This window comes from Calidris pugnax, unplaced genomic scaffold (genome assembly GCF_001431845.1).
Source record: "Calidris pugnax isolate Ruff unplaced genomic scaffold, ASM143184v1 scaffold20, whole genome shotgun sequence".
Taxonomy (NCBI): Eukaryota; Metazoa; Chordata; class Aves; order Charadriiformes; family Scolopacidae; genus Calidris; species Calidris pugnax.
This window is the reverse complement of record NW_015094510.1, coordinates 16,213,268-16,227,637: the sequence shown is the minus strand read 5'-3', so window position 1 is coordinate 16,227,637 and position 14,370 is coordinate 16,213,268. Positions and strand designations below refer to the sequence as shown.

General features: G+C 34.4%; 1 long non-coding RNA gene across 1 annotated transcript; it reads left to right on the top strand.

Moving 5' to 3' along the window:
* The first annotated feature begins 431 nt into the window (after positions 1-431).
* Positions 432-7,509, top strand: LOC106902528. The gene is made up of 3 exons (XR_001414541.1): positions 432-523; positions 5,870-5,937; positions 7,262-7,509. It is a non-coding gene; the product is annotated as an uncharacterized LOC106902528 (long non-coding RNA).
* Positions 7,510-14,370: the final 6,861 nt, after the last annotated feature.

The window sequence follows — 14,370 nt, the reverse complement described above, 5'->3', positions numbered from 1 at the left end:
TATTTAAGGAAATATGACAGCAGTAATCACACATCTACTAAGTACTTTATACTTACCTGTTTGCTTGTCTGAGGGTGGAGGGAGAAATTGGGGGTAGATGAGAGGGAGAACAACCCCCCCCCCACTCCCCTCCCCCCCCCCTTTTTTTTGTTCCTTCCTCTTACTTTCATCTTAAAATGCTGTGGGAAGAATGAAAGCAGAAACATGCTAATCTGATTTGTTTCAGGAGGCTTCTGATAATAAAGAGGCATATCACAGGTGTTCCTAATCAAGTCAGTTTGGTTAAAAAAAAAAAAGTATTTTTAAAATTAGGATTTCCTGTAACATAGACAATGCGAGGGTCAAGCCAATGACCTACATCTATGTTTGGGGATCAACCATGAAACTGTGGGTGTTGGAAATATGTTATAATACATGACATTTTTATTGCAGGTTTCGACCTTTCAATAGAGAGCTGATTTTGGAGAACGGCTTACTCCTGTGATTGAAAAACTCTCTGGAAGGTTGATGGAGCATAAGCATGGTATCTATTATATTAACATTTCTCTTATTACATATGTTCTTTATTTTAAAAAATGTGTACAGTAGTCTAACTTATTCAGATTATTCAAAATAGGCCAGTTCCACTGGGTTTGTTCAAGTTTTTTTCATTTGTTAAAATAATTCTTCTTTACACTCCTTCTGTAAAATTATGAAAGACTAAGTAAAAGTATTCACACAAGCTGTGCACAGAAGTAAATGAAGTAGCCAAAAATATGTTTAAAAAGCTGAGTTTGCAACAGACTTGATCATTGGAATTATATAATTTCTCCATATAGTATTGTTCTTCTATTCTTGTGTTGGGAATTACTCCAATTGAAATGTTGCTAATCCAAAACTGAAGTATGGATGCTATAGTGTTTATTTTTAAATAACTTCTTTTTTTGTTGTTGGGAGGGTGTGTAAAGAACAGAATAGAGAGCTAGCTGAGTGCATTTCAATGTACTGTGCAAAATCTATTTTTAAAAGCATTAATAAACTAGCTACCTGACAAGCAAACAGGCAGAAAACAGGAAAAAATGGTCTTCAGAGCCCTACACCTGTACCAGAATAGTCAGAAAATGTATTTATTTTATCTATTTGTCAGTGAATAGATATTATATACTAAAGCAGTGAACATTCGAGAATAATTAATATAGACTCTGCTACACTCATATTGCTAGTCCAGCTTTGCACTAAAAGTACTAATTTGGCTGAAACTGAGAAATCCATTCAGAGTAATCATAACCTATCTACTTGTATATGAATAATCTTAATTAACGATTTACGTAAACAATTGAATTTAAAATAGTAACTGCTCTTGGATTGAGTAAATTTGTTTAAATACTAAATGGAGTAGTAAAAACTGTAAGACTTTATCTTCAGCAAAATATATTACAGTACAACAAATTTTATGAACATGTCGTGACTTTAGCAATTCCAGCTTTCAGCTGTAATCCAGTTTTTATCCTTAATCAAATCTGTCTGTCTTCAAGAGCACATTTTTTTTGTAGGGAGTAATTGTACCATAAAATAAGAGAAGTTTTAAAAACCAAAATTTTAGATTATCCCAGTAACTGCTAATTTATACCAAGCAAATCCAGTGAGGTGTAAATTTCATCTTTCCTCATTGTTGTAACTAGTGGCTAGTGTAACTGAAGAATTGCTGGCTTTTAGCAGTAATACACCTCCTGTTACAGAAGTATTTGAGGCAGACATGTTCTGAATATATTTTTCTTACAATACTATGATTTTTAGGGTCATTAAGACTTCCTACAGAAAATTATCAGTTGAGAAACAAAACTTTGAATACAGAAAGTATAGGAAGTGAAGCATAACTATATAAGCTTTGTAGTTTGTGATCAGTGCATGGGTAATTCTTAAATTTTAAATCTTTTCTTTCTTCCTGTGATTAAAAATCACAGTGGAAGTATTTTTATTAATGCTGTAACAGTGTTTGTGTAGCATGCCTGCTCCGTTCCCAAATAAATAAATATTTCACAGGCTGTCCAGAAACTCTGCTCTGAATGTACTGTGTTTCTCTTAGGTTTTTTTTCACTTTTTTTTTTCTTCTGATTCTCTTAACAATGTAACGATTTCACAGAACACTTCTTTGAATTTGCTCATTTTTTTATTTTTTTTTTTTCTGTACAAAAGCAATTACATTCCTGTTAATGAAAATCAGGATTATATTGCAAGGCAAAGGTATCTAAGGCTCCCTTGTGACATATTTAAAAGGTGAAAGTTTGATGGAGTGTTCCTTGGTCTGACACAAGTTCAGAGTATTTCTCATAGATTCTTATTCAGCAAAAAAATCTGGTTTCTGGTTCACAACTGTAAATCAAAGGGATTTTAAATTTAGGGCCTAATCCTGCAAACTTTTAAATACACAAGTAGCCCTAATGACTCACTACCAGGAATAAAGATTTGCAAAGTCATGTTCTCATTAGATGCAAACTTTTTCCTTTAATCAATAAAAGATATTAAAATATTTTGAGCTTTTAGACAAGTCTAAATAATTTTTATTAAGTTCAGAGAGAAGAATTTTGCAGTAATTGTGTCTTACTCATTTACAAGCTCAAGTATCTTTCAAGAGTGCTGCAGTTGTCAGTTATCATTAGAATCCAGTTTCTAAGTGTTGGCTTGCTCTAGAATGTTTTTGTGCTGAAATTTGGCCCATATTAATTTTTTATCCTAGAACTGTTTTGTATTTGGTAGTCAGCATGTCTGTCTCATGACTCAAAGAGTAGGTGAAACTTTCAAGAGAGATGGGTGGTGTGTTTGTTTTATTTTTTTTACTCTTAGCCTCTGCTATTGCAGTTCTTATTTAGCAAAACTGCCGTTTATTTTGTTGGAAGTTGAGCCTGAAATAAGGGCTGCAGTGCTGGCCCCTTAAAAATTGTTGGTGTGGCTATTGCAAATTGTACGCTTGACTTTGTAAACTGTTTTGCAATATGTAATTGTAATGAAGCTGAAAAGATAAAAAATGTACAGCCCTCTCTGCTGAAGTGCTTCTCGTGTAACTTTTCATGGCCACTTTTGCTTTTCGTGCTATAGGTACACACTTGAGGCTCTACAGACCTTGTTGACTGAATCATAATTTGAAAGCTGACAATGCATGCTCACTGCTCATCTAAAGGAACTGTTGCAGATCACATTGCCAGCTCATCTTTTCTCTCTTTAAGGACTTCTCTTGCTTTTTCAAAGGCAACTTAAATAATTTTCCTGAAAGAGATGTGCATATAAATGCAACCCATGCCTAGTTATTACAACACATGTAAAATCAGCCATTGTTTGAAAACCTATCTTATCTTAGGCATGGCTGCATAAGTTTTGAAATCTGAAACAACTGAATTTTCTGGATTTTGTTAGTTTAAACTAGATCCAGCCCTAACATTATTTTAAAATGGAGTTTTGTGTACTATTAGATTTAAATAGACATTAACTTTTATTATTAGATTAGGCATTTAATGAAACATGTATATAGGAAGGATTTAAGACTAGCATGCTTACACCTCATTTTTCCTTGTCTGTTGATAAAATGGTCTTGCAAAGCAATAGGAAAAGAAAAACAAATGACATACAGTTTTTTTAGCAATAATAGTTAAAACATGCTAATTGGGATATTTAAATGCTTATTTTTCTCACTCAAACACAACTATATGAAAGTAAGATATTGCCTCTTTTTTATTATTTTAAATTTTATTTATTTATTTATTACAACAAAAAGCTTTGTAGGAATTTATGTAAACCCATACATTTAAATGGTGGGTGGGGGAATGAGAAATGTAATCAGTGTTCTTAAATGTTCAGCTACTGTATTGATGGCTTGTTAATCCACCTTGTTTTAGACTGCTGTTCACACACTAACATACCATAAAAAGGGCATGTATAAAGATGCAACTGCTAATTGAGTAGTGTGTTTGAACAAACCACTGTTTCTAGCTTAGTTAATTTTGAATTTATTTTAAATACATGGGTATTCACAGTAAACTTTTTTCTAAGTTTGTTGGGGGCAGGATTTTTTTTTCAGAGAACAAGGTTTTTTTTCTGTTACATTATTCTAAATTTTTACAGGAATATTTTGAAAAAATAGTGCTTTTTAGCAAAATATACTACTAAGATAATCTATTCAAAGCAAGAAATCGGCAATATGTGTTTTTTTAATTTGTGCAGTACTAAAAAATCTTAATGTGCAAATATCTCTAAAATATTCAGACCTTTCCATTAACCCACTAAATTTTAAGAGCTTGCTTTTTACTTCCTGTGAGTGTTCTATGGGGGGGGTTGTGGGTTTTGTTGGGGTTTTTTTATCACTCAGGCCGAAGATTTTTCATTATTTTTTTTCCATCCACTTCTTAGTATGAAGAGAGATTTTTAAATTTTTTTTTTATTCCCCCTCTCCTCACAGAAGGAAATAAATTAAAGTATTAGTATGAAAGTTAACATAAACATTTTGAAAGTATTGTAATTATGAACATGATTATGATCTTCTGAACTTTAACTGATGATGTCCTACTTCAAAATAGATATAGTACAATATAAGTCAATTTTAGATTTAGATGTGACTTCCAGTGGATCTGATAAATAAAAACATTTGCTTTAAAACTTCTGTATTCTTCTAGAGCAAAATTTTCTCTTGGTAGAACGGATAGATACTGTGGTCTTAAGTGTGTTATCACTTTAGTAATTCTGAAAATGCTTTGCTTTCTCCTGTTACAAGCTAGTCCATATTTTAGTCAAGATCAAGAATTAGAAAAGGAGGATGCTCCATCTGTTGTGGAACACTGTAATCGCCTGTAAGAGAAAGTCTATCTCTAAAAAAATACATATTCAAAAGTCTATTGCAGAGCAGAGTTCTCTGTTGATACTGTCACACTTCTGTCAGTATCTTGCACAGGCAAAAAAATCTCTCCTTCTCAAAAAGAATGGTTATGTACTGGTTACCCTGTCCCCACACTCCCTAAAACCAAAAGATTTTTTCCAGGCTCTCAGGAGAGGGCGATGATGCTTTTAATGCCAAGCACAGGCGTTAAACAAGGAGCAGTCAAATGGGTATTTTTCTTCATCTGTTTTATCACCTAACTCTAACTTAAATGTGTTTCAGTTCTCAGGCAGTGACTAATAGTTAGGGATTGTAGTTCTGTATGACCAGAGTTTGTGGGTTGGTTTTTTTTTTTAAACAAAGTGTCGTATGCTTATCTTTAATACTATATATGTGGAAATGCACAGCTTGTATGATATGTAAGTGTTACTAATATCTTCTCCATAAGAACTAAAGTCCTAAATTCATGGCCTCTCTAATCAGTTCAGGAGTAGATAAAATATGGTTTGAAACAAACTCTTGGGGAAATGCTTGCACTTTTCTTTCTGGAATTACCAGGTTTAAAATCTGGATCTTCATTTGCATGGTGCCTGTTTTTGCATCCAGGTTTAGAGTGTAACTAGGAGACTCTTGAATTAGCAGTGAGAGAATAATTCCTTCCAGGGTATTAGTACTGCTAGACTGTGTTCTGTTTTTACACCAACTCTTCAATTTTCATTAAGGTTTTGATCCCAGCTATGTCACTGTAATTACAGTGAATTTGGCTGTGAATACTGTTTGCTTCAGAAATGGATATGTTTGTGAAACTGCATAAGAAAGTAATGGAAATATAAATAGAAGAATGTTCATAAGTTAGCTCTTAAATGTATTGGCCTTTTTTTTTCCTTTTTGCTATTTAGAGATTCAGATTTCATCTGGCTTTTTTTTTTTTGAGTGTAATACTTTATTTGTCAACCTCACAGTCTTCTGACCTGACAATGCTCATTCAAAACGCTGTTAAAATTTTCTTGTTTGTTTTATTTTTAGATTAATATAACTTATGTTGCTGACCCACTTTCCATTATGTAAAAACCTGAACAGAATTTGTCACTGAGGTAGGAATTCATGAAGGCTAACACTAGAGGGCAATTCAAAGCAGCAGTTTACCCCAGAACAGTTATGGGTGCCTGTAGCCCTGTGGTGAAAAAAGAGGGAGCCTTCGGAGACTTTCCCAGGGTCTCCCCCAGGCAAAAGCTGGTCTTTGTGATTACCCTCCTAAATCATTTCTTTGACTGGTTTTTCCTATCCTTGAATGCTCCACTGAATGAGGAGGAAGTTAAGCCAGTTCGTATGCTTTGCTGAATTAGAAGTTAAGAAACATCTTCCACAGGGTCTTAACTCACTCAGTCTTGCCACTGTCAAACGGGTGTAGCTTATTCAGGGGTGGGTTTTGGTTGTTTTGAATTTGCTCTCATGTGCTACCTTGAGCCCTTTCTCTGAAAGGTACTGGGGTTTGGGAAGTAAGGTAACACTGTACGGAAACTTAAATGCCTTTTGTTAAATATTGAGGAAAATGGAATGCATGGTGAGTAAAAAATATTCTTACAAAATGCTGCAAAGTTAGGCAAATTAATAAGACAGTATAATTAATGCATATCCTTAAAAAAACAACACAAACCAAACCACACCACAGAGTGAGGTGTCAAGAGAGGTACTTTGTGTCCATAACTTTATGAAGGAAGATATAACATATCTAATGGAAAAAAAAAAAATATATAGCTGAAGTAAAATGAGCAATCAGGTTCTGTCTTTTACATTTAACTGAGGAGGAGAAATCATCTGTGTATATTGTGCACGATTTAAACAATTTATATAACAGTGCATTACATAATAAATTACAGTTTTCACGGTTGTAGTGTTCATTATAGATTTATAGAACATTCTGAATGCTTCTAAATAATAACCTGTAATGCAAATGGTGATGTCATGGTTCTTGAAAAGCACTCAAGAATTCTTATTTTAGCAATGCAAATTCTCTCATTATATTGAAATGTACACACCCAGTCATGTAAATGCTTGTGCCACAGGACAAATTTCAACACAAGGGCATTTTATAAGTGTATGTGTTTATACCTATCTCTTGATCTAATTTTATATACATATATATTATTATATATTTCATGTATACTAATTTATAAAAAAACTAATCAAAGATTAAAATGACATGATCATTCTAACACTCTGTACCAGTTCTTCAAGCAGAATTATCTTTGCATTCTTTTGCACGACTTACTGTAAACATCTAAAACTTATTCTTACTTCAACTGCTTTCAAGTGTTTTTTAATAAAAAATACTTGCAATCACTCTGGCAGAGCCACAATTCTATAGAAATACTACAGTGCATTGTTACAGTAAATATTTACACCTGTCTTCTGCAGGTCTGATCAGCAACTCCAGTGCAATTTGAAAATATGTAATCTGCTGGCGATGATGCGCCCAACCTTAATCGGTGCTGGAGCCTCTGGAAGAGAGATTGTGTCATCACACAGTCCAACAGTGACCTTGATGAATCTGTGAAAGAAGAAAATAGTTTTCTCACTTCTTCATTTGTAAAATGCACAAAAGGGGGAAAAAAAATAACCAAATGTGGAGTTTAACCCATTGAAGTTGTTAGATTCTCTGGGGTTTAGGGGAGGTTTCTGGTTTTGTTGGGGCGGGGGGGGGAATATTGAGGAATTGGTTGATAATAATGTACAGTGATAAAGAGGTTTTAATTACACACATGAACTCTTGATTTGAGAATTTGTGAATATTTATATCAAATCTAGCTGAATACTCAGGTGCTTAAGCCAAGCATACATATCAGCTTTTAAGGAACTGAATCCTTAGTCTTTTGCAGGTAAGATACTACCAATTTAAGAATAAGCATTTTCATGCCAACATGGATCTAATCTCCCTTTTTTTTTTTTTTTACCTTTTACCAGCTTGATTTTTGGCCCTAAATCAAAGAGATAAGTTCTGTCGTTAAGTTAACATTAAGGCTGTCTTCAGAATTTTATTTATTTCAATAAAGCAGGAACAAATGTGTAAGTAGCAGCAATGTGCAGACCGATATTGCAATATTGGTCTGTTCTGTGTTTAAGCAGGTGGTTTCATGTGGCAGGCTGGAAGAGAGACTCTTTTTCTTCCCAGCTTTTGACAAAAAGATGACGCATATGACTCAGAATTAGAAGGGGAAATCTGCCAGTTTGCATCAGTTCCTTAACTTGTGGGCTGCTATTCACCACAAGGAAAATCAGTATACTCGCACCAGTGCTTCTTAAGAGATGAGGAGTAATCATTTCCTTCAGAAAGTGTAGGATGATTGGAGTAGGCCTTTCATATGTTACGCTACGCTTTTCCTATAATAAGATATTTTTCAATTGTAATACATTTTTAGGAAGGAAAAAACAAATAATGTTCTTAAGTATTACAGTTAATGTTTAAAATAGGAATCAGACATATTATAGCTTAATGCAGAGGAAAAGCAAAGGAGGAATCTGCTTCTTTTTGAAAACATAAAACTTATGTTTTGCTGGCACTGAAACTCAGAAACCATTGTAGATCTCCACAGCCAAAAGGTAAGGGATTTTTTAATATTTTTTAACCTAATTCCACATATATGAATCTCCAGTTCTGATTTTAAATAAGTTAGTAGGACTGAAAAAAAATTAAATATAGTAACTTTGAGGGCAGAAGCCATCTGTTTTGAAGGGGAAAATAATTACTTGAAGTAAGGAAGATCTGATTTTAAAATGTCATGCTTTAGACCTGCTAAAAAAGATAATGCACAGCTTAGTGTTAATTCAAATTCTTTCACATAGGTTTAGGTTATGATGAAGAGAGACTTCTTGCAATACTGATGTTTGCTCAAAGAATGTACTGTCAACTAGCTTTTCATTTAAAAAAAAAAGTCAAATGCTAATTGTTCAGATAATAATGTCTTCTTTTTGGTTTGTGGGTGTTTACTAGGAGCCGAGAGTACAATTTCGAAATTTTTTTTGACTACTAGAGTTCTTTAGGTATTGGATTATAAATCTTTTTCTTAATATATTAACTTCTAGTTAATTCAGCATGGTTTTACTTTAAGCTTGTTAGTGAAATATTGAAAATCTAGCTTAATATAAAGCCATAAGAGGCACCCAGCATCCTTACCTTTTCTTTAATTCCCTTTTTTTTTTTTTTCCACCCCCAGTGGATAAAATTCCTTTCATTTGGAAAAACTATTGTTGTTGTTCTGAAAAAGCATATCCTAAGTGAAGTTCATTTTCTAGCTGGAAAACTGAATTTCACTGCTTAGCAATCTGTGTCAGCTTTAGAAAGCACCATTTTATTTTGCATTATCTAAGTTCTGTGAGTAGTGGGTCTCGCTGATGGGGAAGTGGGGAACCAACCTAGAAAATGTTTTTGAAAGGGAGTATACACATCTGTGTGTCAGACGGTATCTCTCCTATGAATATTTCACTGGGGGGGAGACTAAAACAGCCTTCTGCGTTGCCTCCTGCATATTTCCTCAGCTACCATTGAATAAACAGTAATCTAAGTAAATAGTATGACTAGGAATCTGCACCCCAAAGGTGTTAAGGACACTTGAAACTTCTGCTGAAGTGAGTAATTAAATAATAAAGTTGTAGAAATACAGCTAAGGATTAGGAAAAGTTACAGCAATTATAAGGAGGTGTTCCTCTGCTGTTAACCAGTGAATGCCCTTAACAATCGAGTTGATTTCTTCTAACAGCTCAGCCTCACCTTTCGTAAGTCATAGAGTTGTCTGGCATTTTATAGAAGTCATGTAGGGATGATGTCAAGAAAAAGACAAATTTACTGTCTGAGCCAGAAGGCAGGCTTACAAAAAGCAACTTCTTTCAGGACACGAAAAGCTCTTTGTTCTGTGGCCTTGGTCTTTTTGTGCTCTGACCCTTATTTTATAGCATTGTCACTCTGACCCTAAATCTTTGGAAGCAGACATGCAGCAAATTTAGCCCTTTAAAAGTGGGGTTGCATTCTGAGCTATGGGTCTGGTTTTTGTCTTTAGGCATTATAGTTCCATACAATGCTGAGATGTAACAAAATCAGAATTTAAGATTTGTGGGTTTGTGCTGTGCAAGTAGTAGTATTTACGTATCAGGCCAAATTTTTTTGTGTATATATTGCCATATTACTGTCCTATGATTTATTATTATTTACCAATTTCAGATAAGATAGCAACTAGAAAAGCAGTCTGGTTAACACTAATGTATTTTCTACTTTCCCAGAAGTACTTTGGGAACTGATCCTGTGCACAGAACACGAGGGTTCCTGCAAAACGCTACTTGACTATTAAGTATTCTGTGGAGGACAAGAAATGCTTTGCTGTACGTTATAGAGGGAGAAGGTTTAAACAGCAATACCTGCATGGCCTGCTTTCATAAAAGACTGGGTGCCAGTTTAGGAGAGCACAAAATTTTACACTAGGCCTGTGATTGTTTCCTGGGCTCAATGAGTACATTTTCTGAGAATTTAACAAAACTAATATATATATTTTTTTAAATTCTTTAAGAAAGCTAGAAATTGATGAAAAGGACAGAAAACTAATAGCTAAATTATATGTTTTGATTTTTAAATATTTTTTTTTAATAATCTAATGTATTTAATTGGAAAAACTGTTTCCCTATCTCAAAAACTTTCCATTATGTAGCTGGTTTGTGTTGTATGGATATTGTTATTTGGAGAAGGGTTCTTCCATTTTTCTCTTGTACAATGATTGTATATACTTCAGGTTTTGTAAACTTGAACTATAATCATAGAATAGTCTTTTTCTGAATGTAATAGTGTAATAATCTAAGGATATGTTTACTGGAGGACTTGAAAAAAATGTATCTTGCTTTTTTTGTGGGGTTTTTTTTTAGATCTTTAAAGATTTTGTGAATTTTTTTAAAAAATACTAATATAGAAATTGAAGTTGTATTTTAAGACAAGCCTGGCTTTCTTTTTGGTAGATCCACTAGACTGAGTATTAATATTTTTTTTGTGATAAAATCAGGAGGAAAGGAACATTTTAATGAAATATAAAACTTTGTAGAAATTAGAAAATAGCTTCTTCATTTTTCTTAATTTTGTATGTGCCCTTTCAAGCAGAAAGAATGCTGGTACAGATTGAAAGTGTTCACACAGTTTAGTTCCTGTGTGCATGCCAAAGGTGCAGGGAAGACAGATTTTAAAAAGTTGTGTGCAAGCTATACCAGTGCAATCAAGAGGGATCTGGAAAGGTTTTCTGAAATTCAGCTTTTACAAACTCTGTTAGAACCGCGAGCTTGTTACACTTTACAAGTTCCTTGTAAAGTATTTCATACAGCAGTCTAGTTAATGCATCAACATCTGACAAAACACTCTTTAGAAGCTGGGAGGAGTTAGTCTTAGTTTTATTTTTAAGCTAGAGTTGATACTAAAATATGCTGATAATGTACTAAAATATACATTGATAATATTTGTGTGCTATATCAGCTTCCTTTAGTTGTGCTATTTTAGCTAGCAAGCTATAAAAACTATTTGACATCCTGTACTCGTTCAAGTAAGAACTGACTACCTTTAGTTTCTTGCTTTGCACAGAAATCCACTGCGTTTTGGTTGCTATTGCTCTGATAGAAGCATCAATATTGCAGTACCAAATAGCTGGTTTCACCCTGATTTGTTTTCATAACTGCAATGTTGAGGGACAGGGAGGTGCACCTCACACAAATGAATATAAGCAGCAGTTGGGGTGCTGAGACAAAGTTAAAAGGATGTAAAACTGAATTTGATGCTGATAGACTGTAACTGCGCTTCCAAATTTCCAGGTATTTTTGTACTTCTGAATTTCTTAATGGTTTTACTTCCTGGTTTTTATTTTTAGCTGGCTTTGTTATTTTATGTTTATTTTATGCAGTAGTTCTCCAGCTAGTCTAAATATGTTTGTTCGTGATCCTTGGAGAGATGGCTGGACACATGATATAGATTCTCCAAATTTAGTAACAGTAGACTTCAGTAATTAGCGGCTATCTGTTTAACTTTAATCACTAATATTTTACATTGCAAACAGCTTCTGTAGTGCCCCCAGTCTTTTGCCATGGTTGTATGGGGAAAATTGTTTATATGATTAGGAAACAGTTAACAGACAATGTCTTTTTTTGTGAACATTTGTACGTTCCCCCTTACCTATAATTTACAAGCAAAACTCCAGATTGGTGCTAGTTATCTCTGTTCAAAAATTCAGCTTTGTGTTCAGAAGATTATCCAAAGCATTAATTGTGACTTTTTAACACCAATTGATAATAGTCTTGGAAATATTCAGCTTCTTGGTAGGAGGTATGGGAATATCTGTTATGCATGGAGAATGTATAAGCTTGATCCTGAATGAGCACTCCTTTTTGAGGTGAAGTGGGGCTAATTTATTGTTGGATTATAGTCGTTTATTTAAAAAAAAAAAAAAACACAAAAAAACCCAACAAAATCCATCAAACAAAACCACCGGGCCTAGCACAGAATTGCTATGTTAGAGACAGATTTGGTTTTTACAACTTCAGTCTTAAGCAGGAGTTCAAAATCTTACTGTTACTTCAGGAGAATAGCAATTAAGGTGTATAGTTTATTCTCTTAATTCTTCTTTCTCTATGACCACAAAATAGCTTTGGTTAAGTTGATCATAGGTTATACCTGAACCAAACAGTGGCCAAAAGTACACTGATATTTCAAAGTATTACTCTAAAGATATTTCAGTTGAATCTCTTGTCCTTTTTTAAAAATAAATGCATATCACTTTAAAGGCTGCTGATGCCAAGAATTAAGGGGAAAGAGGGTTCCTTAACCAAAGCAACCAGAAGGCAAGGGTAAAAGAATATACTTATAAATGTAAGCTTTAAGAATGAGCAAGAGTTATAAATTCCAGTGTGTTTGCAGTATAACTATTACAGTGTTGAGTAAGCATATGACAAAAATAAAGTGAAACTACTATTGTTTCAACTGGTGGGGGCGGGGAGGGGGGGAAGTAAACAGTGCATTATCAAGATACAGCTACATACACTTTTAGATCTTACAGTTTTGAGGTTTGAGAATAGAAGTGTTTAGGTTTCTCAATAGGCAAGTGAGATTATTTCTGTCTTTTGGCCAGATGAATTTAGTAAGAAAAAAAAAAATAATTCTGTATTTGCAGCAAGAGCTGAGCTGTCAGTGTGTTTATTCATATTGAAGGGTGTATTAGTGCCACTGAACTGGGAGCTCTGAGAGGACAGCCTTGCAAATTCACCAGCAGTTGTCAAAAACGCTATCACTGCAGAATGTCCTGTCTACCATACAAGTAAGTGACTCTCTTTGTGGATACACAGAACAGGACACACTTGTCAAAACTGCCCCATGTCATACTGTGCCCTCTGAGCGCAAAACCTTTTCTCATCTCTAGCTTAAATTAAGCTAAATGGGGAAAAAACTGAGATACAAAGATATATGCTTCCTGATGGTTTTGCTATGGGGGAGAGCAGCACTGGAGGACAAATACTGTGGTGCTTTAGACTGTGGAACACTAAAAGTCTTTCAGTGTCTTTCACCTTCAGATTTCTAATTTTAAACAGAATTAAGGTTGGGAAAGGGTCACAACAGGGAAGCGATACCCTTGCTTTCACAGTGGATCTGTGTTGCTTCGCATTAGTAAGTAAGTAACAGAAGCAATGGAACATGGTTTTGGGCAGGTGCTGTATGACAGTATCAATGAGGAAGGTGTTTTGGCCAAGAAATATCGAGAGTGCTTTTGTGGTATGAGTAAAAGGCACAAGATGAATGTTTAATCTTATGTTCTTGGGCATCTGAGACAATGTATAGTGTTTAATAGAAAGGCTTTGATATGTTTTACTCCGAATCACTGAACTGTCAGATTGCTGGCTAGTGGTATCTTTATGAATACAATATGTTTCATAGAATTTAAGGAGCTTAGTAGTAGTTGCAGTAGAATTTAAGGAGCTTATTAATAGTTATAGTAGTCAAAAATTCACTTGTAGCTGGTTTTTCATGGGGTCAGAAAGAGACTGAGTTGGTGTTGTCATAAACTCCTAACCATAAACCAATAAAAACTGAATGTGGTATTTTATATTAGGCTTGGTCTCTGATAAATCAACTAAGAAATACTGAAATCAAGAAAAGGCTCCTTCCTTGATTGGGAACACCCCAATCACAAAAACACACACCCTTTTATCTTTTGTTTTTTTTTTTTTCTTTTTTAAACAGTTTAATTGCTTTTCTAACAGCATTCTCCTGTGTATGTGTAGAGAGCCTGCTTCTATGGAATTTCAGTTCTGTATCTTTAGGATCCTTCCATCTTCCTCAGCAGAGCTCTCCCCTTCAGGGGCTTGGGGGGATCTACTGGAGCTGCCTGCGTACACGATTCCGAGCTTTTATTGAGGTCTCCTCTGTCTGTCTCTCCCTCGCCTATAGACCCTCAACTTATGACACAAGTATAGAGGTAGGAGAAGCACTCGTGATAACGTGACTATATGCGCTTTAT